Source organism: Schistocerca piceifrons, chromosome X, assembly GCF_021461385.2.
Source record: "Schistocerca piceifrons isolate TAMUIC-IGC-003096 chromosome X, iqSchPice1.1, whole genome shotgun sequence".
Classification (NCBI taxonomy): Eukaryota; Metazoa; Arthropoda; class Insecta; order Orthoptera; family Acrididae; genus Schistocerca; species Schistocerca piceifrons.
This window is the reverse complement of record NC_060149.1, coordinates 11,905,752-11,928,080: the sequence shown is the minus strand read 5'-3', so window position 1 is coordinate 11,928,080 and position 22,329 is coordinate 11,905,752.

Below are 22,329 nucleotides of genomic sequence, written 5' to 3'. Positions count from 1 at the left end.
TCTGAAGCACAGATAGTGTTGAGGATCAGTGGACAAAGTTCAAAACCATCGTACAATATGCGTTAGATGAGTATGTGCCAACCAAGATCGTAAGAGATGGAAAAGAGCCACCGTGGTACAACAACCGAGTTAGGAAACTGCTGCGGAAGCAAAGGGAACTTCACAGCAAACATAAACATAGCCAAAGCCTTTAAGACAAACAAAAATTATGCGAAGCGAAATGTAGTGTCAGGAGGGCTATGCGAGAGGCGGTCAATGAATTCGAAAGTAATGTTCTATGTATTGACTTGGCAGAAAATCCTAAGAAATTTTGGTCTTATGTCAAAGTGGTAGGTGGATCAAAACAAAATGTCCAAACACTCTGTGACCAAAATGGTACTGAAATAGAGGATTACAGACTAAAGGCCGAAATACTAAATGTCTTTTTCCAAAGCTGTTTCACAGAGGAAGACTGCACTGTAGTTCCTTCTCTAGATTGTCGCACAGATGACAAAATGGTAGATATCAAAATAGACGACAGAGGGATAGAGAAACAATTAAAATCGCTCAAAAGAGGAAAGGCCGCTGGATCTGATGGGATACCAGTTCGATTTTACACAGAGTACGCGAAGGAACTTGCCCCCCTTCTTGCAGCGGTGTACCGTAGGTCTCTAGAAGAGCGTAGCGTTCCAAAGGATTGGAAAAGGGCACAGGTCATACCCGTTTTCAAGAAGGGACGTCGAACAGATGTGCAGAACTATAGACCAATATCTCTAACGTCGATCAGTTGTAGAATTCTGGAACACGTAGTATGTTCGAGTATAATGACTTTTATGGAGACAAGAAATCTACTCTGTAGGAATCAGCATGGGTTTCGAAAAAGACGGTCGTGTGAAACCCAGCTCGCGCTATTCGTCCTTAAGACTCAGAGGGGCAAAGGCACGGGTTCCCGGGTAGATGCCATGTTTCTTGACTTCCGCAAGGCGTTCGATACAGTTCCCCACAGTTGTTGAATGAACAAAGTTAGAGCATATGGACTATCAGACCAATTGTGTGATTGGATTGAAGAGTTCCTAGATAACAGAACACAGCATTTCATTCTCAATGGAGAGAAGTCTTCCGAAGTAAGAGTGATTTCAGGTGTGCCGCAGGGGAGTGTCATAGGACCGTTGCTATTCACAATATACATAAATGACCTTGTGGATGACATCGGAAGTTCACTGAGGCTTTTTTCAGATGATGCTGTGGTGTATCGAGAGGTTGTAACAATGGAAAATTGCGGAGTATGGATGTAGATGTAGATGTAGAGGCTACAGCTCCATAGTTGGAAGAATACTAGGTTACCACTATACCAAGTCGGAGATTAAATAATGTCACGACAAGCTGCCATAAAACCAGGCATAACTAAGAAATTTATGTGGCCCTGGGAGGAATAATTTCAAATATTGCGTTTCATGTCACATACCAATGCCAAATTACAGCTCCCAGTTGGGAAGACTGTAGTCCATTTTGATTATTTAACCAAATGTAAAGATCTAGACATACAAACTCCTGTAGCAGATCCATTGAAACTCAGAAAGGATCATTTGGTGCAAAAGCAGTGTGCACTACAACTATTACACAGCAGCCAATGAGTTCTGAGCACTATAATTTACATACCATGCCTCCATACAATTTAATGTCTGGGGCAGGGTTTCACAAATCGTATTTCATGGAGCACTGGTGTTCCACAAGAAGTGAATAAGTGCTTAATAATATGGCATTTTTTCAACATTTTTTCTTACTTTTTAAAAATTTTATTCTGAATTTTGTGTTATTAGTTGTAATTTAGAATTGGACTAATGACTGAGTAAAATGAGTCTTTGCCATTGCTTCAGAATTTTATTAACCTTAAAAATAAATGAGGTATTCTGTCCAAGTACCAAGACTCTCAATATATTCCATCAGAGGAAAAGTTTGTTAACCCATGGTCTAGGGATTGAGAACAAATTTTATTGCAAGTCATAGGAGGGATGTACAGTTTTTATTTTCTATGCAAGTCTATTGTTTTGACATTTTCAAGATTCTGTTGTGATTTTGCTTCAGTCAGGCCCTCATAACTAGAAGATTTTTCTTAATAGTTGCACTTCTGCCATTCATGTAAAGTTGCCTTTATGCCTTATAGGTATTTTATGCATAAAACATTTTAGTTTGACAGCACTTCTGCCTCTACAAAACTTCTTCTCCGTTGGATTTGTAACGGAACTGAAATGATGGTGGGCTGACAGTAATTTGGAGCCCGCGCATCGCAAACGGGCGCGCTGGTGTGAGACTGCCAGGGAGTGCACCCTGATGCCATCTATTGGCGAAACTGGGAATTAGCGCTGCCTGTCAGACAATGCACTAAGCTCTCGGAGTCAAATGTATTCTTTTTCTTGGTAATTATAAGCTATTACTGTATGATTTAATGTTATAAAGCGCTAGTAGTAAATTATTATGACTGGTATGAACTCCAGGGTAATAAATATAAATATTCTTAAATACTAAATGATTTCGGTGAAAAGGTGGTAGGGGAACGCCCCCACTCTTGGTGATACGAGCGTAGCTAGAGGTAGCTGGAGACACGGGGACTGAACAATGGAATGGCCTGGGGAGTGTTGACGTGATCGGACGTGCGTAACTGTGCTCACGCAAAAGTGATTGTGCAACAGCGAAGAGGAGAATATCGTCGTCGTTTGTGGAGTAGAACGCGACGAATGGTTGTCGAAGCCGTCTCTATGCCACTGGGGCTGATTGTAAGAGTTCCTGCGCCCAGATTTTATGGCGGACGTGCAGTAGCAACTACGAGTGCTACAGCTCGTAGTTCCAGCCGCCATTGAGGGCATGAGGCGTGAAGAGCTGCGTTAGCCACATGCATCTCACCACCAGCACCGACACGTCTACCCAAGGCAAGACTGCTTGCAATTGTTAAGTCGAACTTTGTATACATGTAAAAGGAGAATACCAGTTTTCTTTTGTGCAAGTGCAGAAGACAGAATATAGTAATGAGTAAAATTACGACGCATGTTGTTCATTGTAAAGTGTAGTAACCTGAAACATAGTGTAGTGAAATCAGACTGAGGCCACCATCGCCTCTTTCATTTACAATTCTTTTGGGTGTAGAATACTTTAGCGTATAAGAATGTTGAAAAGAGCAATGGTCACACCAGAATGAGTCGCCTATTTATAGTTACTTAAATTTTTCTGAGTAACCTTTCAAGTAAAGTCACTTAACTAATTCTATATCAATTGTCCAAAGGGTAATATCCAAAATCATTAAATAAGTTGAAGGATAGAATTTTGTTAACCTAAGTTGCATAAGTTGTCTTGGTGGTAATTACCAAGCCAACTCACAGAAATTGAGAGAGTATTTGCTTTGTAGAATCACCTAGAATGATCAGAAATAGTAATATTCAGAATTAAGTTTAAATTCAACTCAAGCCGTTTCACTTTGAAATGAGCCAAAAAACTGATTTATTCTTTTGCTCCTTCAGAGCTGGCGACCGTAGTTATAAGTATTTTCAGGAGGATTCGACGGTAAGTCTGCTGCTCTCGTCGTGCTGATAGGATTACCCACTGCTGCTAGCAGTGGTGATTGGATACATAAGCTCACTACCAAGTTAAGTGGCTCAGGTAGGCAGTGTTACCATGTGAACTGTAGGGCACTGTAGGCCGTGGATCGAACCCGTTCAATCATCACAGCTCTTTGGGAAATAGTCCGGTTAGGAGTGCACTAATCATTAGGTAAATACTGGCGAGTAATGGTCAAAAATGTATACGCAAGTGAATTTAGCAAGGTCCATGTAGAACCTAGTTAATGTGGTGCAATGGCGAGGGTAGGAGTGGAGTAAAAGTGAGCTGAGCTTGTGGCAGCTGTGCTGTCTCCAAAGATTAATAACGTGAATTCACTACTACCTCTTACCATTAGGGCTGAGCTATTTACGGTTAAAATACGTAGCAGTAAGCGCAAAGGCGTGACAGCTACAAGTCCGTATTGGCTTTATACATACGGAAGTAGGAAGCGGGTCATTCCGTGAGTGGAGGGGTTAAAACAACCGAGTCAGTTGAGAACATACCCCATTTACTGATGGAAAGATTCGGCGGTTCGGTCGCATGTGGCGACTGTGACAGGACTTACCAAGTTTGTAGAATAATGGCTGCAATAAAAGTGTTTTATATAAACTTGTAGTTTCAAGAAAATTTTAAATTTAAAATTCTGTTGTAGACAAATATACCATAATTGGTAAGTTCAAGACGACAACCTGCAAAGCAGCAAAAGAAAGTCCAATAGTAGGAGTTAAACAAGTAATACTTGGTTTAATAAACATTTCTATTAGGCACGAAATACAGCAGCATAAGATGGAGTCGAATAGTAACAAGCAAGACGAAAACATTACAAGGTCAGACCCAGAATTAGGGACCATAGATACTGTTGTAGGGTTGGAAAATCTTATAGATGAATCCACACCCACAAGACAGGAGGAACGGGAAGTGAAACCAAAGGTAGTGAAAAGTGAACCCAATGTATCTGTGGATGCAAGTCACAAGGGAGAGGATATGGAATTAACAAGTTTGTTAAATAGGATGATGGCGCAAATTCGAGAAGGGAATGCTAGTTTGAAAGCAGAAATGGCTAGTCATATATCCCAACTGGATGAAAACCTATCTGGTAAAATAAAAGCCAATTTAGATATTTTGAATACGCAAAGCCAGCGTATCACAGAGGTAAACAAATCAGTAAATAGCATTAGGGCTGAAATAACAAATGTTCAGAGAAAAGTCACAGAAATAGAGAAAAGATTTGATACCGAAATTCAGAGAATAGAGAAATCAGTGGAACCTTTGGTTAGTGAAAAATTAGAACCGATAGTTGAAAGTAAATTACAGGTGATAGTACCAGTTGTAAAGAAAGAGATTGTTAAAGAAACGGCAGCTGATATTGAAACACTGCACAATACCATGTTGAGTTTTGATGCATGTGTGCAGGAGCAGGAAAATACACTGCGTAATGAGATAAAATTGTTAAGTCAGCAAGTTCAGAATCAGACGTTTCTTAACTGTAGTGGTATCCCATTGGTAATGCAAAAATCGGAAATACTGAGTAGGGAGGAAAAATACGATCCTCAAAAGAAACAAGGTGGATGGCATCCAATGGATTTTATAAAAAATTGTGAACGTGTCTTACCAACAGACATGTCGGATAAAGAAAAAATTAATTTAGTAATAGACGCTTTAGCAGGTCATGCTAAACGTTGGGGATTGAATTTGGATATCGACAATTTGAAGTTTACAGACTTCAAAGAAAAGTTCCTTGAGGAATTCTGGAGCACACAACAGAGAGATAGGTTGTGGAGAGAATTCGTTGTAGCCAGAATGCCAGAACATGGGCGTGGGCTCATGAAAGAATACTGTGAAGGATGGTTCAAGCGTTTGGAGTATCTTAAAGATCGTAGATCAGAATCGGAGATAGTGTGGGAGTTGTGGAAAAAGCTACCTGACGATTCAAAGCGGTATGTAGGAGGCACTCATCGAGATTCGATGAATTTTTAGAAAAAATCGAGAATGAAGATAGGTGGCGTGAAACTAGAGAGTTTCGAGGTTTCAGAAATCAGAATGGAATAGTAAAAGGTGGTAGGAATGAACCGCAAATTAACATGATGAGAGGAAGAGGTCGAGGAGGTAACTCTCAGCGAGGGAGAGGACACTATCAGGGAAACGGGATGCATTATCAAAATCAGGAAAACTAAATACCGCGCAGGCCAAGGGCCTAACGCGCGCGGAAAGAAAGAAATGGCCCAAATATAGGGAAGATCGGAGTAGTCAGTACTATAGTAGGATAGTGCGTCGTTCGCCTGAAGAGCAGTTTCATAAACGAAACTTTGCGAAGTATAATGCAGGGATACAAACAGAGGAGAGAGAGCAGGGAGGAATTATTAAGGGAAATGAAGTAGGAAAAGAATATCGGTAGGATGTGAAGGCTCAAGTGAATGAAATAAGTACAATTCGAGGTCAGAGTGACGAATTGATGATGGAAGAGTCAGAGAAGGCATTGTTTGTCGGTAGGGATGGCAACTGTGCAGAGAGGCAGGGGCAAGGTAGGAGTGATGTGACTTATGGTAAAAGGTTCGTACGAATAGTCGACGAATCGCATCGAGAAGTAATTAAAGAGGGAAGGGTGGATAAGAGAAAGGGGCATAGTGCAGAGACGCATGCCGATTCAGAAATTACTTTGTATGCAGAATATGTACATCAGCTCAAAAGCCAGCCAGCACAATTAGAAAGATCTTCCACTCAAGTGATTAGTTTGGACCCGAATATGACAGTGTTAGAGAGCCGTACCGATTATGATGTGTACCTAGTGACAGCAAGAGTACATGACTGTGATGAAGATTCTTTTAGAGAAATTAGAGAAAGTGTATCTAACCAAGAGAAAGAGTGTTGTGATCCCTGTAGTACTGAAGCAAATGAGTTGAGTGAGACTGGAATTCCATTAGTAGGGGAAAATAATGAAAGTAAGAGTGGCGAATGCACTATCCAACAAAGGGAAAGTAGAGAAATGGATTATAATTTGCAAGAATTATTTGAATCCGAAGAAGGTCATATTTCTAAGGAGGAGGAATTATCGTCAGAATCATCAGAAAGCAGCCAGGGAGAAAAAGAAGTAGAGGAAGTTTCCGATTCCGCAACCGAGAGTTCAGGCATGACAGATTCGAATGAGAACGAGATGACATTAAAGAGCCTAGACGAAGGACTATTGGAAAAAGTGGTGAAAGAATTTAGGATGAAAAGGAGAAAGAAACCTCCAGATGGAATGGTCAGTATAAAAACAGGAAAAATAATATGGCAAGACTTGGCGGTGGAAAAGGATTTATTATGGGAAGATAAAGAAAGTATGAAAGAAACTATACGGTTTCAGAGAAGGAGGCTTTAGCTATAGTATGGGGTTTTAGGAAATTTCAACTTTTCTTATGGGGACATAAGACTGTGGTCCATACAGACCACAAAGCTTTAATATTTTTGAAGGACTGCAGATTGTTACATAACAGGTTGACCAGATGGGCGCTGTTTTTACAACAATTTGATATAGAGATCAAGTATGTTAAAGGGAAAGAACATGCAGTACCGGATGCTTTGTCGAGATTACCGGAAGGATGTGAGACACTAGAAAGTGTAAAGAATAGGGAAGATGTTTTTGAGGTGAATTACTTCAAAAAAGCGGAAGGAAGAGAAAAAATTAGGGAAATATGTCGGAATATGCGAAGATATCAAAGTGATGATGATGCACTCAAGTCGGTAAAGGTCAAGTTTGACAATCCGGACGCAACTAACATAAGGGCTTCATATAAAATACATAAAGGTGACTGTATCTTCAAAGATTAAATAATCCAGGGAAGTGGAGAGTATGTTGGCCAGAACAACACACTGAAGTGCTGATAGATTATGTTCACTTGGCATATGGCCATTGTGGTGCACGGAAGTGTACCGATAAGTTAGATGAATGCATTACCTTTAACAACATGGCACGAAGGGTAGCACAGAGGATAAGATCTTGTGATCTATGCCAAAAGGCGAAAGTAACAAATGCAACTAATCAAGGGCCCATGCAATCAATAAAACCTGATGAAGTATTAGAAATAGCAGCAGTAGATATCTTTGGACCATTACCGAAAACCATGGGGGGTTTTGTGTACAAATTTGTATCAGTTGAACTTTTCTCAAAGTATATAAAGCTATATCCCTTGAGAAAAGCTACTGCCAGAGCTGTGTATGATAAAATGGTGTGTGATTATTTTGTGAAAGTAGGGAAGCCAAAGAGAATACTATCAGATAATGGTGTTCAGTTTTGCTCAAAAATGTGGAAGGATGGGATAGCTGAGAAACAGGTAGAAGTGGTACATATCTCAGCTTATCACCCATCAAGCAATCCGGCAGAAAGATATATGCGTGAGATAGGTCGGTTATTTAGGACGTACTGCCATAGCAACCACAAGAAGTGGGGCAAGTATGTGAGTGAATTCGAAGAAATCATGAATTCATTAACAAACGAGAGCACTGGATTTACTCCAGAAGAAATCCTGAAAAAGACGAGAAGTAAAAGTCTAGTAGAAGACCTACTAGAATTTCCAGATAGAGTTGAATTAGATTATGATAGTAAAAAGAACTTAGTAAAAGACAAGATGAGAAAACAAGCAGATGCGAGAATTCGTCGTCATGACGAAAAAGTAAGGAATCCTAAATTCAAAATAGGTGATCTCGTTCTTGTAAAAACACATGAAAAGTCAAGTGAAATTAATAACGAGATCAGCAAATTTAAATATATATATAATGGACCATTTAAAATAGTGTCCATACCCAATGTGAATGCTTATTATTTAGAGCACCCATTAACAGGCAAACGCCTGGGAGTAAGAAACATAGTGGATCTCAAAAGGTATGACAAACGAATTCTACCAGATTGAAAATAAATATATAAATAAATATTAAAGTAAACCAATATGTAAATAGTTTTGTTTCTTTTGTTCTGTGTGAAAGGTAAATGTTCACTAAAATATGTTGCAGTATTCTAATGAAACTTCTAGTTTAAGTAGAGACTAAACAGACTGGGAAAGACTGAGCTTCTAAGAAAGCCTTAATAGATGTGTAAATAAGTGTTGTGGAAGAGGTAGAAAAGTGAGGAGGTAAAGTGAAAAGGACGGGCTCTAAAGTAATAGGCGCATAACGTGTATTTTACTTGCCTGAGATAAAAGAAGTGTATTTAAAATTTTTGTAAAAAAGATGTTTAAAGTGTACTGTGTTTAGAAGTAAGAAAATTGGAAAGAATATATGTAAATCATTTATGTAATGTTTAGCAGGAAAGATAGAAAGAATTGGTGTTTAATTTTAAATAAGTAATATAAGTACCGAGGCGTATCAGTAAGAAAGGGAAAACACTTGGTAAAAAGCTTAACGAAAATTTCAGATTCATTATAGGAGAGACTTCTTATTGAATTACCACTGTTAGATACTTCAATAAGAAGTGGGGCATGTGTAACGGAACTGAAATGATGGTGGGCTGACAGTAATTTGGAGCCCGCGCGTCGGAAACGGGCGCGCTGGTGTGAGACTGCCAGGGAGTGCACCCTGATGCCATCTATTGGCGAAACTGGGAATTAGCGCTGCCTGTCAGACAATGCACTAAGCTCTCGGAGTCAAATGTATTCTTTTTCTTGGTAATTATAAGCTATTACTGTATGATTTAATGTTATAAAGCGCTAGTAGTAAATTATTATGACTGGTATGAACTCCAGGGTAATAAATATAAATATTCTTAAATACTAAATGATTTCGGTGAAAAGGTGGTAGGGGAACGCCCCCACTCTTGGTGATACGAGCGTAGCTAGAGGTAGCTGGAGACACGGGGACTGAACAATGGAATGGCCTGGGGAGTGTTGACGTGATCGGACGTGCGTAACTGTGCTCACGCAAAAGTGATTGTGCAACAGCGAAGAGGAGAATATCGTCGTCGTTTGTGGAGTAGAACTCGACGAATGGTTGTCGAAGCCGTCTCTATGCCACTGGGGCTGATTGTAAGAGTTCCTGCGCCCAGATTATATGGCGGACGTGCAGTAGCAACTACGAGTTCTACAGCTCGTAGTTCCAGCCGCCATTGAGGGCATGAGGCGTGAAGAGCTGCGTTAGCCACATGCATCTCACCACCAGCACCGACACGTCTACCCAAGGCAAGACTGGTTGCAATTGTTAAGTCGAACTTTGTATGCATGTAAAAGGAGAATACCAGTTTTCTTTTGTGCAAGTGCAGAAGACAGAATATAGTAATGAGTAAAATTACGACGCATGTTGTTCATTGTAAAGTGTAGTAACCTGAAACATAGTGTAGTGAAATCAGACTGAGGCCACCATCGCCTCTTTCATTTACAATTCTTTTGGGTGTAGAATACTTTAGCGTCTAAGAATGTTGAAAAGAGCAATGGTCACACCAGAATGAGTCGCCTATTTATAGTTACTTAAATTTTTCTGAGTAACCTTTCAAGTAAAGTCACTTAACTAATTCTATATCAATTGTCCAAAGGGTAATATCCAAAATCATTAAATAAGTTGAAGGATAGAATTTTGTTAACCTAAGTTGCATAAGTTGTCTTGGTGGTAATTGCCAAGCCAACTCACAGAAATTGAGAGAGTATTTGCTTTGTAGAATCACCTAGAATGATCAGAAATAGTAATATTCAGAATTAAGTTTAAATTCAACTCAAGCCGTTTCACTTTGAAACGAGCCAAAAAACTGATTTATTCTTTTGCTCCTTCAGAGCTGGTGACCGTAGTTATAAGTATTTTCAGGAGGATTCGACGGTAAGTCTGCTGCTCTCGTTGTGCTGATAGGATTACCCACTGCTGCTAGCAGTGGTGATTGGATACATAAGCTCACTACCAAGTTAAGCGGCTCAGGTAGGCAGTGTTACCATGTGAACTGTAGGGCACTGTAGGCCGTGGATCGAACCCGTTCAATCATCACAGCTCTTTGGGAAATAGTCCGGTTAGGAGTGCACTAATCATTAGGTAAATACTGGCGAGTAACGGTCAAAAATGTATACGCAAGTGAATTTAGCAAGGTCCATGTAGCACCTAGTTAATGTGGTGCAATGGCGAGGGTAGGAGTGGAGTAAAAGTGAGCTGAGCTTGTGGCAGCTGTGCTGTCTCCAAAGATTAATAACGTGAATTCACTACTACCTCTTACCATTAGGGCTGAGCTATTTACGGTTAAAATACGTAGCAGTAAGCGCAAAGGCGTGACAGCTACAAGTCCGTATTGGCTTTATACATACGGAAGTAGGAAGCGGGTCATTCCGTGAGTGGAGGGGTTAAAACAATCGAGTCAGTTGAGAACATACCCCATTTACTGATGGAAAGATTCGGTGGTTCGGTCGCAGATTGTTGCTATGGACAACAGCCAGTCTGATATGAACACCTGGACTTTGTAAATCAATGCCAGACACAAAGCTGGCACCTTTTGCCCACTGGGTGCCACTCTCACATTCTAATGTGGTCGCATCTGATCTCCACATGACTAGCAGGTACCTGTGCTACTGATGCACCACTACTTTTACTTTTGTATGTTACATTCTCTCTGTTAACCGGTATGCCCCATTCAGCCTGATTTCACTCTCTTACTTATTCCTCTATATTTCATTATATGCCTCTACTAGTGAATGGTTTTGTCATATAGTCTGCATTATTTTGCTATGTTGAGACATTGTTGCTACATAGTTTTCACTGTTGCATGGTATAATGATGTTATGTTCAAAGTTTACAGAACATGAAAACTTACGTTACAAAAGCACAGATCACATGCCATCGTCATGGAGAATGCCACCACATTGTTTTGAAGGAATCTGCAGAAATATGATCTCACTCTCTGCTGAACTGAACCACCTACTGTTCAACTGCCACTGAATAAGTGCAACTCAACCCAGCTTCACGTGCCCGGCATCTGAGTAGACACTGCTGGTGCAATTCAGAATCTTATGTGGACTCTGTGTTCCCATCAGAATTTCATTCCACATACAATCTGAGTAACAGACTTCTATCGAAAGCATTCATTGCTATATCCTGCAAGCTGAATTCTGGTTGGCCACTCAGCTGAAAGAAACTTTAAATGCCTCATCAAATCATTCTTGCTATTCATGCCAGAATTTAATTTCTCTCTCTGGACACATCCTGCCTTATCAGCTCTCCCAGATACCAAAAACACTGAATTGTTCAAGTCCTTGGATTAGTTGATAGCACAGTAGCACCAACAAATTTCACAAGATTGAGCTGCTGCCCATATGATGGCATTTGACCATATTTTACAAGAAATAACTGTTCCCACGGTGATTCTAACCCTGCGGGCTATTCTGATAGTGAGTGTGATTATATAATGATGTTTCATATGCAATTTATGCAGTGAAACAAATACAGCCTCTCCAGCTGACCACATCCCTTGGCTAAGTTCCATTGCAAAAGTTATTTATGACTTTTATTTTTCTAATATCATGAAGTGTAATTTTATAATCTGGCTTTGACTTGTTTCCTGAATTAGAACTACTACTTTGTATTTCTCTTACAAACTGCTTAGTTCTGTGAATTCAGACAGTAGTCTTTTATTATGTGCTAATTTGTTCATTTGATATTTTTTATTGTCACTGGTTATTTTTATGATCTTTCTGTTCAGTTTAACTGAACTTAATTATTTAGCTTTTGTGAGCATGTAAAATTAGGTTGAAAGAATAACCCTTCTGGTGTTTGTTGTAAATTATTTATTATTTGTTTATAATAAGTATCAATGCAATAAGAAGCATCATGTTTTGTATTTGTAAATTTATACTTCTGGGTTAAATCTATTTAATTTCAAACATCATTCTGGTTGATGCTCAGAAAGATTTAATCAGGCAGTTGACATGACGCCTTACACACATTAATATACTTTTAAGTTGTACAGTTTTTCTTTGGTCAGTTAAGTAGTTGGACTGTTAGTCAGAGGATGTAACTCGTGTGGCTAACAAACTCAAATTGAATTTTACTTGCAATGACTGCATCCCCATGATTAAGTTATAGCAAACTGTTGTGTTTCAAAATTCTGTTCTGCGACTTTGACCTGTCCTGTCATGAGGTCAGCAGCCAATTTGTGCCACCCTAATGGTTACCCAGGCCCCATGTAAGGATGTTGCACAGAGTATGCCCATCATCATTCTTTTTTTTAAAAAAAAGGTAACTGTCTGCAGTCTGATGAGGAGGCCTCACAATGCCATGTGGCCCCTGCTCTATCACAAATTACATTGCATCTGTTATCTCCTCTAATAATGATAGAAGTCAATCATTCATTTCCATTATTATTAGAGAATATTAAAAGAAAAACTGGCCTGTAAACATGTGTTGATTATTTTTGAGTTATATCCTAATCCTTGTCATTCGAGTGTTTCAGTTGCTTGTACTCCTCAAAGCTGCCTCTGAAACCAGCTTTGACTATATTTGTAGTGCCACCACTGTCACAGTACTGTGTCAACAACTGTAGTCATTGCACATTGTCGTAACAATTATATTCACACTCCAAGAGTTTAGTTTTTAAATGCAATATATGTATTGTACTGTTAATAAAAATGAAATATTGTTATTGCCTAGAATTGTGGCCCCATTGAGACTGTGAAATTGATGCGTGGTGAACTCTTTCAGGGAGAGGAGTGGAGATGTACAAGGTGGCCTCAGACCATAAGTAATTTTCATTATTTAAATTTTACAAAGAGGCTGCTTTTTTTGTCCATCACCCTCCAGCTGTTCCAACTATAATTGACCACTTCCTGCAAGAATATGTTGAATCGCCTTCTGTAAAGCCACCTTACCAAACATGTTGCTGGTTCCCCAGACTTGTAAGACTGAGGACTCTTGGAGCTGTGGATGAAAAACATCGCTCTCTTCTGTTCCACACCTGGAGCAGATGCTTATTGTCTTATTTCCTACACCTTTGTATTTGCCATTCTCTTTTAAGATGGCTCTGGGGCTACTACAGTTATCTTCTGTCACCCCCAAGCAATCCTTGCCATATAATTATATAATCCCCCACCCCAAGTGCTAATAAACAGATACAGTTTATTTTTATAAACCTCAGTACTATATATTAATTAAAACCCTGCACCTCTTTCCAATCCAGACTATACCTACAAAGGAGTGCAAATCAGTCCTGGTTGCAGATTATACAAGCACTGACGTGAAACTACGCCCACATCTGTATTCTGAGAACCACTGTGAAATGCATGGCAGAGAGAGAGCAAATGAGCATTACTAGAGATGGAGCAAATACTTTTTTGTGAAAGTTACTGAGTGATTTTGCATAAAAGGGCTAGCTGTAAAGTTTGAAAAAAAAAGTAGCTCATCCAGTTTTCTACTATCAAAAATATCGCATCTCCTATTAACATACTACATCAACAAGAAGTAATAAACACACTAGAAACTTCTAAGTCCTTAGGAATGTATGGTGATGAAAACTTAAACTGTAAAATCCATATAACTGACCTGTTAAAATGTTAAATGTGGCAACTTTTGACATTAGGATAATAGCTAACTTTGGAGATATAAAACTTGGTTAAGTTAATATAGTTTGAATATTTTAAGTCACTGATGTCTTGCAGGATAAAATAAAGTAACTCCTCACTTATGTAAAAAGTACTCATTGCACAAAATAAGTAATTAGAATTATGTCTAGAATTCACACTTGACCATCTTCCTGCAGACGTCTCTTTATGCAACTGGGAATATTAACCACAGCCCCACATTACATTTATACACTTTTGAAATTTGTTATAAACAATTCATCTGCGTTTGAGGGTAGCAGTGATATTAGCTGCCATAGCATTTGAAGGAAAAATGATCTGAGACGCCCTTTAATCAATCTAACTTTTAAAACTTTTTGAAAATCTTCACATGAAAATAAATGTCTGACAGACAATAGCAGTGTTTCCAAATGTAGAGTAAAGATATTTCTCCTTGACAACTATTTCTATACTGTTGAGCAATTCTGGGGTATAAATAAATAGTTGAGAATAGAGAAAAGGCCTGTCAATGGAGAGCATGTAGGTACATAAATATTTTTCAACTTTATTTTTTAAAATATATGTACTGTGGTTTTTGTAATTAAAAAGAAAAGGGCAAAGATGGATGGGGCACACACTGAGAAAGTCAGACAGAGAAATTAAGAAGGATGCATTTGAATGGATCCCTCAGGGACTAAGGAAGAGAAAGAGGCCCAGAGCTACATGGAAGAGGATGGTGGAGGGGGAAGCAAGGATGGTTGGCAAGTTCATGTTGGAATTGAGGGAAATGAGCAAAGACAGATGTGGATGATGAGTTCTCCTGGATGCCATATACCCCAAAAGAGGCCAGAGAAATGAAGTTAAGTCTATGTTTTTTCAGTTGACATATTATTGTGATCTGTGGAACATATGTAACTAACTAAACGTAAATTGGTTCACTTGATTTTTAAAAAATAAAAAGCATTCCAGGTCTAAATAAATTTTTATTTTTAATTCTGGTTATCAGTCTATAAGACCATCTTCAGATCATGACTCCAGATGACACGAGAAACCAGTGTATAGACCCGCTGCATAGTGCAGACTTTTACCTTCTGTGAACTGCTCCGTAACTGGGCACTTCTTGGCAGGTATGCCAGTACTACATACTGACTCTGTGCACTGTCTGCCCTGGAGCTGGTCCAGAATTGTCAGTCTAACAGCAGTTCCTTGCTCTGCCTCCTTACATCATCTGGAAACTTGGACTGAGGATGGTCGCATAGATGAAAACCAGTAACCAGAATTAAAAATTAAATTTTATTGTGATTTGGTCTACTTTTTAATAAAATATTAAGTATGACTGCTGTGTTCCAAAATGATATCAACAATTATTAAATTATTAAACAATTTTTTCCCTATGTGTTGAGGATTTATTGGGTTCTTGTTTGTATATACACTGTGAATACCAAGCTCACATATCCTATTACGTCCTCTTTTGAGACTATTAAGAGTCCGGTTGGTCATAGGTATTACCTCCAGCATCACTACTATGATGTGCTTGCAGCATCAAGAAAATAAAAATCAATACAATTTAAAAACATACCAACAAGAGTGGCTGGTTCACCATCAAAGCAGAATCTGTTAAATACCTCATTAGGGTAATGGTGCGTAGACATCTATTAGGCACGAAGGAAATAACTTTCCTAAACCTGTACTTTTATTTTAAATTTGCAAAATTGCAGTGACTGTGCCATGAAAACATGCTGTCCAAAATGAGCACTAGGTGTAAACAGATGCATTTGAGTATTACTTCCCTACAATGAAATTAATGCTGTGACTAGAAGATAAAAATGTGCAGAATAAGTTATACATATAGTTATCAAATACAAAGTCCTTAACCACTGAAATGGTTTCAAATATTGTTGAAATAGGTACTGAAAATGCAAAATTACAAACTGAGCTTGTACTTAAGGCAATCACTGAAAACAGATCATGTTCACCACCACTATCTCATATACGTATTCTGCTATGTGCATTATGCACCACTGTCATCTCTCATCACACACCACCTTTTTTATATTTTGTCTATATATCCTGTATGTATTCTGCTATGTGAGTTATGTACCACTACTGTCATCTCTTGTCATATACCATCTTAACATAATTTTTCAAATTGACTTGTCCTATATCATGATGTGCTTTGCTGTACAAATTGTATGATCTACAGGACCAATAATATATCAAATCAAATCACTACCTCCATAGCACTGGGATTTCAAATATCACGATGTCCCAACAGAGTATTGGTCCAAGATTTAAAACTTTACACCTTCGTTGTTTACTGAACAACTGGCTGCAAATACAGATTCATTACAAATAAACAACAACAGGATTTTAATATGTGTACCAAAGCACATAAAACTTTTGGTTGTAAACATTTCAAAGTGTCAAATTCTGCCAATAAATCATCAGAAAACTACCTCTAAAATTACAAAAATAAAATATGGCAAGTGCTCACAACAGTGCATAGACCTGCTTATGTCAGTGATAAGCTAGAAAGAGAGTAGCCACAGCTCAACATATGTCTTTAATTAAATCATCATACTGTTGAGGTATCAAATCATTGTCCACCTCACAAAACTTTAACTCTGTCAGCATACTTAGAGTGCGTACATCTCAAAACATTTGTTTAATCCAGTCGTAATATTGTTCTGTGGTGAAATGATTGAGAACCTCACAAAACTTTAACTCTGGGTGCATGCAGCTTCTTGAACACAAGTTTATAATGAAACCTGGACCATGTAAGTGTCCATTTCCTGGCAAAAGCTCAATGCAGACTCTGAAACTGGGTATATAACGGCATGCAATAGAGCTCTCAAAATATCCACCAGAGCATACTGCACAAAATTGCACGCTTCGCAGATACTCTAAAAGACACCATGGTAAAGTGGTCACAGGTAATCTGAAAGAAAAAAACACATTTACAGATGCATATCAATGTAATGTTACCACTTAATACATAAGCTGAATTTTTAAAAAAATCTTACTTCCAGGAGATGAAGTTTTAAGTACAGTTAATAGACACTTTTAAAAGTGTGTGTGTGTGGGGGGGGGGGGGGGCGGTGGCAAATTATGACTAGTTTTTGGAATGGTTAGTTTCTCCCTCAGGAAAGAAAGGTTGGTGAAGGCTAGAAAGGAGGGACAGTTCATTCAGCATCAAGGATGATAGGGATTCACATGTTGCATGTGTAATGGAACTGACAAATAGACGTCATTTAATTTTATTATACACTAAAGTCGTGTTAAAAATGCTTTTGCTTAAGATAATACTAAGTTAGGTGTTGCGATCAATAATCGATATTGGAATTGTAAGTTCTTTGTAGCTTGTGACCGTGATCTTTGGTCTGCAACGGGTTTTCGGGCACTTGAGTGTTGGCCGCAGTTGAGTATAGTTGTGTATATAGTTTTGGCAATAAATTTGTTTTTGATACAAAGAAACCGTGGAATACTGGGTCATTTTTCGATAGTCCAGTAATAATTAAAAAACCCGCACCTTTTCTTGGACCCAGAGCAGCGAAGGAATCATCGCCTAGACAACGAGAAGCCACATGGACAACGCAGACTCAGCAGCATCAATAAAGGAGACATCATGGCCAGCTCTACTAAAGTACTATACAGCCATTAGCCACACCGTAACGGTGTCCTTATGGAGATAACTTTTCTTGCACAGTAGAGCGGGTTCATGACAACTGGGGGCTCGTTGCCGGGATTAAGACATTTATATGTACTGGATTGAAGAAACCTGTTTTGCAGAAGTCTAATGACCACGTGGTACGAAGAAGTTATATACATGGAAGTCAAGGGAGACGAAACGAAACAGTAAAGTGGACTGACCACACGAGTGAGAACCAAGACTGAAAAGATAAGTACATTTGTGTAGTGCTGTTTATCCCTTTTATTATTTTGTGTGTGAAATTTCACGAAAATGACCATTGTGAAAGAGGAAAGTGGTGCTGAATCCGAGCAGGATTGTGAAAATTTGTTACTGTTTGGGGACATAAACATGCCGATAAAAACGGAAGATGAGTCAGTCAAAGAAGCGGATCAAAGTCTTAATTCATCAGAACGTGAGACGTCGGACATTAAATCACTGTTACAAATGATGGAACAATCGTTAGCTTTAAATCAGACTGTTGCAGCTTTAAATGAGACTGTTGCAGCCCGCTTACAAGCTAATGAAGAAGCATGAATCAGACGGTTGTGGACAGTTTTTGTGTTATAAATCAGAAAGTGTCACGTCTAGAGGAAGCTATGAACAAAAAATTTGATAATGTCTTACTTTGGGGTAATAAACTTCGCAACGATATATCAAAGATAGACAAGAAACTTAGCAAGCCAGAAACAAAGATTTTGGCGGTAGAATCTAAAGTGGGAGAAGTAACATCTAGTCTGAGTAACAAAATCCAGTCTGTAAGAAATGAACTGGTCACAGACAGAGAGAAAAGTGCAAAGTGTTTTGTGAATGTTAATTGTCAAATAGATACAGTTTGTGTAAATGTAAAAGCTATGGCAGTAGATCTTGAAAGTACAGTAGACTCTAAACTAAACGTTGTGAATGATAAAGTGGAAACAGTCAGTAACACAGTAAAACTCCATGAGACTGAAACTAAGACAGATGTTAGTGAATTAAAAAGTACAGTATCAGAGTTAAACCAAAAGTTTGAAATATTTAGCAATGATGTAGCTAGCAAAAATTTTTCTATGAACACATGTACCTTATTATCCAATATTCCAGTTAAAAACTTTTCTAATGAGTGTAGTTTGCATCCTGTTGACTTTCTGCAGAGTTGTAGAGACAATTTTTTGCCCAATATGAGTGAAAGTTTCAAAATTAAGTTTGTTAAAAAGTTTTTGGAGGGGGAATCTTTGTCATGGGCCAATCAAAATTTTTCTATGGACATGTCTTATGCAGAATTTGAAATTGAGTTCTTAAAACAGTTCTAGTCAGAAACTGAACAAGCCAGGATAAAGAGCGAGTTCCTGAATGGACCAAATTATAGAGAAACACAGGGGACTATGAAACAGTTTTGTAAGAATCAACTGAAGAAACTTGTACATTTGAGCAAACCCTTTGATGAGCTCACACAGATAGATGCTTTAAAGAGAAGGTTGCCAACAGATGTGCAATGGGACCTAGTGTATGGACCAGATGACAACACTGAACAATTTTTAAACTATGTGGACAAACTTGACAGGATTATAGACAAAGTGGGGAAACCAAAAAACTATTTCAATCATGCACAAAGAGGTGGGGATCATAGTTGGGGAAACACTAATTTTAACAGGAGGGAAAACAGTAGGCCCAACAACCATAGTTTTCATCATAGGGAACAAAATAGTCACAATATTAATAATAATTTCCATTCAAGGGAAAACTATAATTTCCATTCAAGAGGACAATCTGGGAACAATTGAAACAGAAGTAATAACAGGGAGTCTAAAAACAGGAATTGGCGTGAACATAGTGACACCAGGAGTCAAAATGCTATGGGAAGTCATGAAGTAAAAAACTAGCATGCGCTCCATTGTCGGTCCACAAGGTAGGGGCGAAAAGCATAGATAATAGATGGACCAATAACAGTGACTACGTTGCACCAAGAGATACGTCTCAAGTAATGAGTAGTTATCTTATGAATGTGTACTACCCTCTAAACACAGTACCTGTTAAGAATGAACACATTGGTTATAATAAAGAGCCAGAGAAAATAATTGACTTAGTTGAATTTTATGAATGGGCAGAAGCTTGTAGTTTGTCAGAGGACCAGCAGGTTAATGATGTAAATGATTTAAGAATTGATGCACTGATGAAGGAACCAGGTGAGCAAATTGTTGACACTGATTTAACAAGCAAACTTGGGTGTGAAAGCAACGTTTTAAGTTTTCGGGAGAGAGAGGTTGATGATTGTAGTATTTGGGAAAATGAAGATTTAATGATACATGATGATGGTGAAAAATATTTTGTTTGCTTGAAAGAGGAAATGGAGGCATTAGGTGTTGTGGGAGAAACTGATATGCATGTTGTAGATGTACCCAAGGATGTTATTAACAGTTTAAGTGGTGTTAATGCCAGTGTCACAACCAATAGGATCTGTAATCAAACATCTTATGAAAGAACCTGGGCAGTTGATAAAGATTCCCTGAACAGTAAAACTGACTGTGCAAGTAGGCTACCATTTGCAATGAACAAAGGTGAATTATTTCTTTATAATATGTGGCTAGATAGTGATGCAATTAAAAATGATAGCAATTTTAGAAAAATGATTCTTAATATGTCTCAAATATTATATCCTGATTGGTGGCAAAACACTAAACATATTATTGTTGAACAACTGAAGGATAAATACCTTAGTGGTGAGCAATGTTATATGGGTGAAAATATTTTGATCAATGAAATTATCAATGCAAGCGGCAGTGCTAATGATGTGTGTATTAATGTAATGACCGTAGATAATAAAGGTGACAGTAATGTAGGTACTTGTAAGTCAGAAAGTCATTGTTTCAGTGAAATTCAAAATGATTTATTGTATGAATATGTTCAGCCTGAAAAAGGTGATGATATGGGTAGTCCGTTCATTAGAGCAAAAGTTGGTACCTGGGAAGGCAAGTGCCTCATAGACACAGGGAGTCAGGTGTCAGGAATATCTGAAATTCTAAGCAAAAAGCTGAAGTGCGAGAAAGATTACATTGAAATGCCAGTCATTGGGGTGAAAATAAGAGGGGCTACAGGAAAACATAGTAAAACTGTGAAAAGACAAACTTTGTTATCTTTTACAATCGAGGGAGTCACATTTACACATGGATGCCTAATTATACCAGGCCTCAGTGAGGACTGTATTCTTGGGATGTCATGGATTCGGAGTGTAGATGCAAGACTTGACTGGGGAGGACAAAAACTTAACATAACAACACCAAATGGGGGGTGTATCTCCACCGAGTTTGTCAGATCAAATACAGTTTTGTGTAATGATAAATTTAACACTATAAATCTTGTAAAGGAGAAAAGATATGTTGACAAACACATAACAGAGCTAGATTTAAGTGAAGTAGATTTCAAAACAATGGTAAACACAAAGATTTCCGAAGCTAGCGGTCTAAACAATGAGCAAAAACAGGAACTAGAGTCTTTGTTATGGGAATACAGTGATGTCTCCAGGGAAAGTTAGGGGTTACAAATGTACTTTGCAAGTAAGACCACATGACCCATTTTTCATAAAACCATATGGTGTGCCCATAGCAAAACGTACAGCAGTTGAGAAAGAATTACATAAGATGGAAGTGTGTGACATTATTGAAAGAAGTATCAGTGCTTATAATAACCCTCTGGTAGTTGTGTCAAAGAGGGATGGGGGAGTGAGAATAGTTCTTGACTCCAGGCCATTAAACAAGATCTTATACAGGGAAACAGACCACCCTGAAAACATTGATGAGCTGTTGCACAAGTTCAAGGACATAAAATTAATGTCAAGTCTAGACTTAACCTCAGGCTTTCACCAAGTACCCCTGGCACCCAAATCTAGGAAATACACTGCTTTTCTTTACAATGGTCGTTGCTATCAGTATTGTGTAGTCCCGTTTGGCTTGAACTCATCGGTAGCAGAATTCGTTAGAGCTTTAGACCATGTGCTTGGGCAGGAACTTGTATCCAAATTAGTGATTTATGTAGATGACATTTTAGTAACTGGACAAGATTGGAATGAGCATGTTGGGCTTTTAAGACAGGCATGTGAGAAACTTAGAAGAGGAGGAATGACTCTAAAACTAGAAAAGTGCAAATTTGCAGTACCTGAGTTAAAATTTTTGGGACATGTCATAACAGAAAAAGGAATTTTGGCTGATCCAGACAAAATTAAAGCTATTGCAGAGTTTCCTATACCCCATAACAGAAAACGACTAAAATCATTTTATGGGCTATGTGGCTTCTACAGAACATTTGTAAGTAAACAAAGCTTGAACACACCCTGTCTAAGTAACTTGTTAAAGAAGGACACTGTTTGGATATGGAGTAAAGATTGTCAAGAGGCTTTTGACATAATAAAAAAGGAACTGAATAACCAGAACCTGTTACATAGACCAGATTTCAATTTACCTTTCTGTTTACATACTGACAGCAGTAATTATGGGCTAGGTGCTGAATTATTTCAAGTAAAAGAAGTCAATGGGGAGACAGTTCATGCTACAATTGCATTTGCAAGCAGAATGTTACTGAAGCATGAAAAGAGCTATACAGTAACAGAAA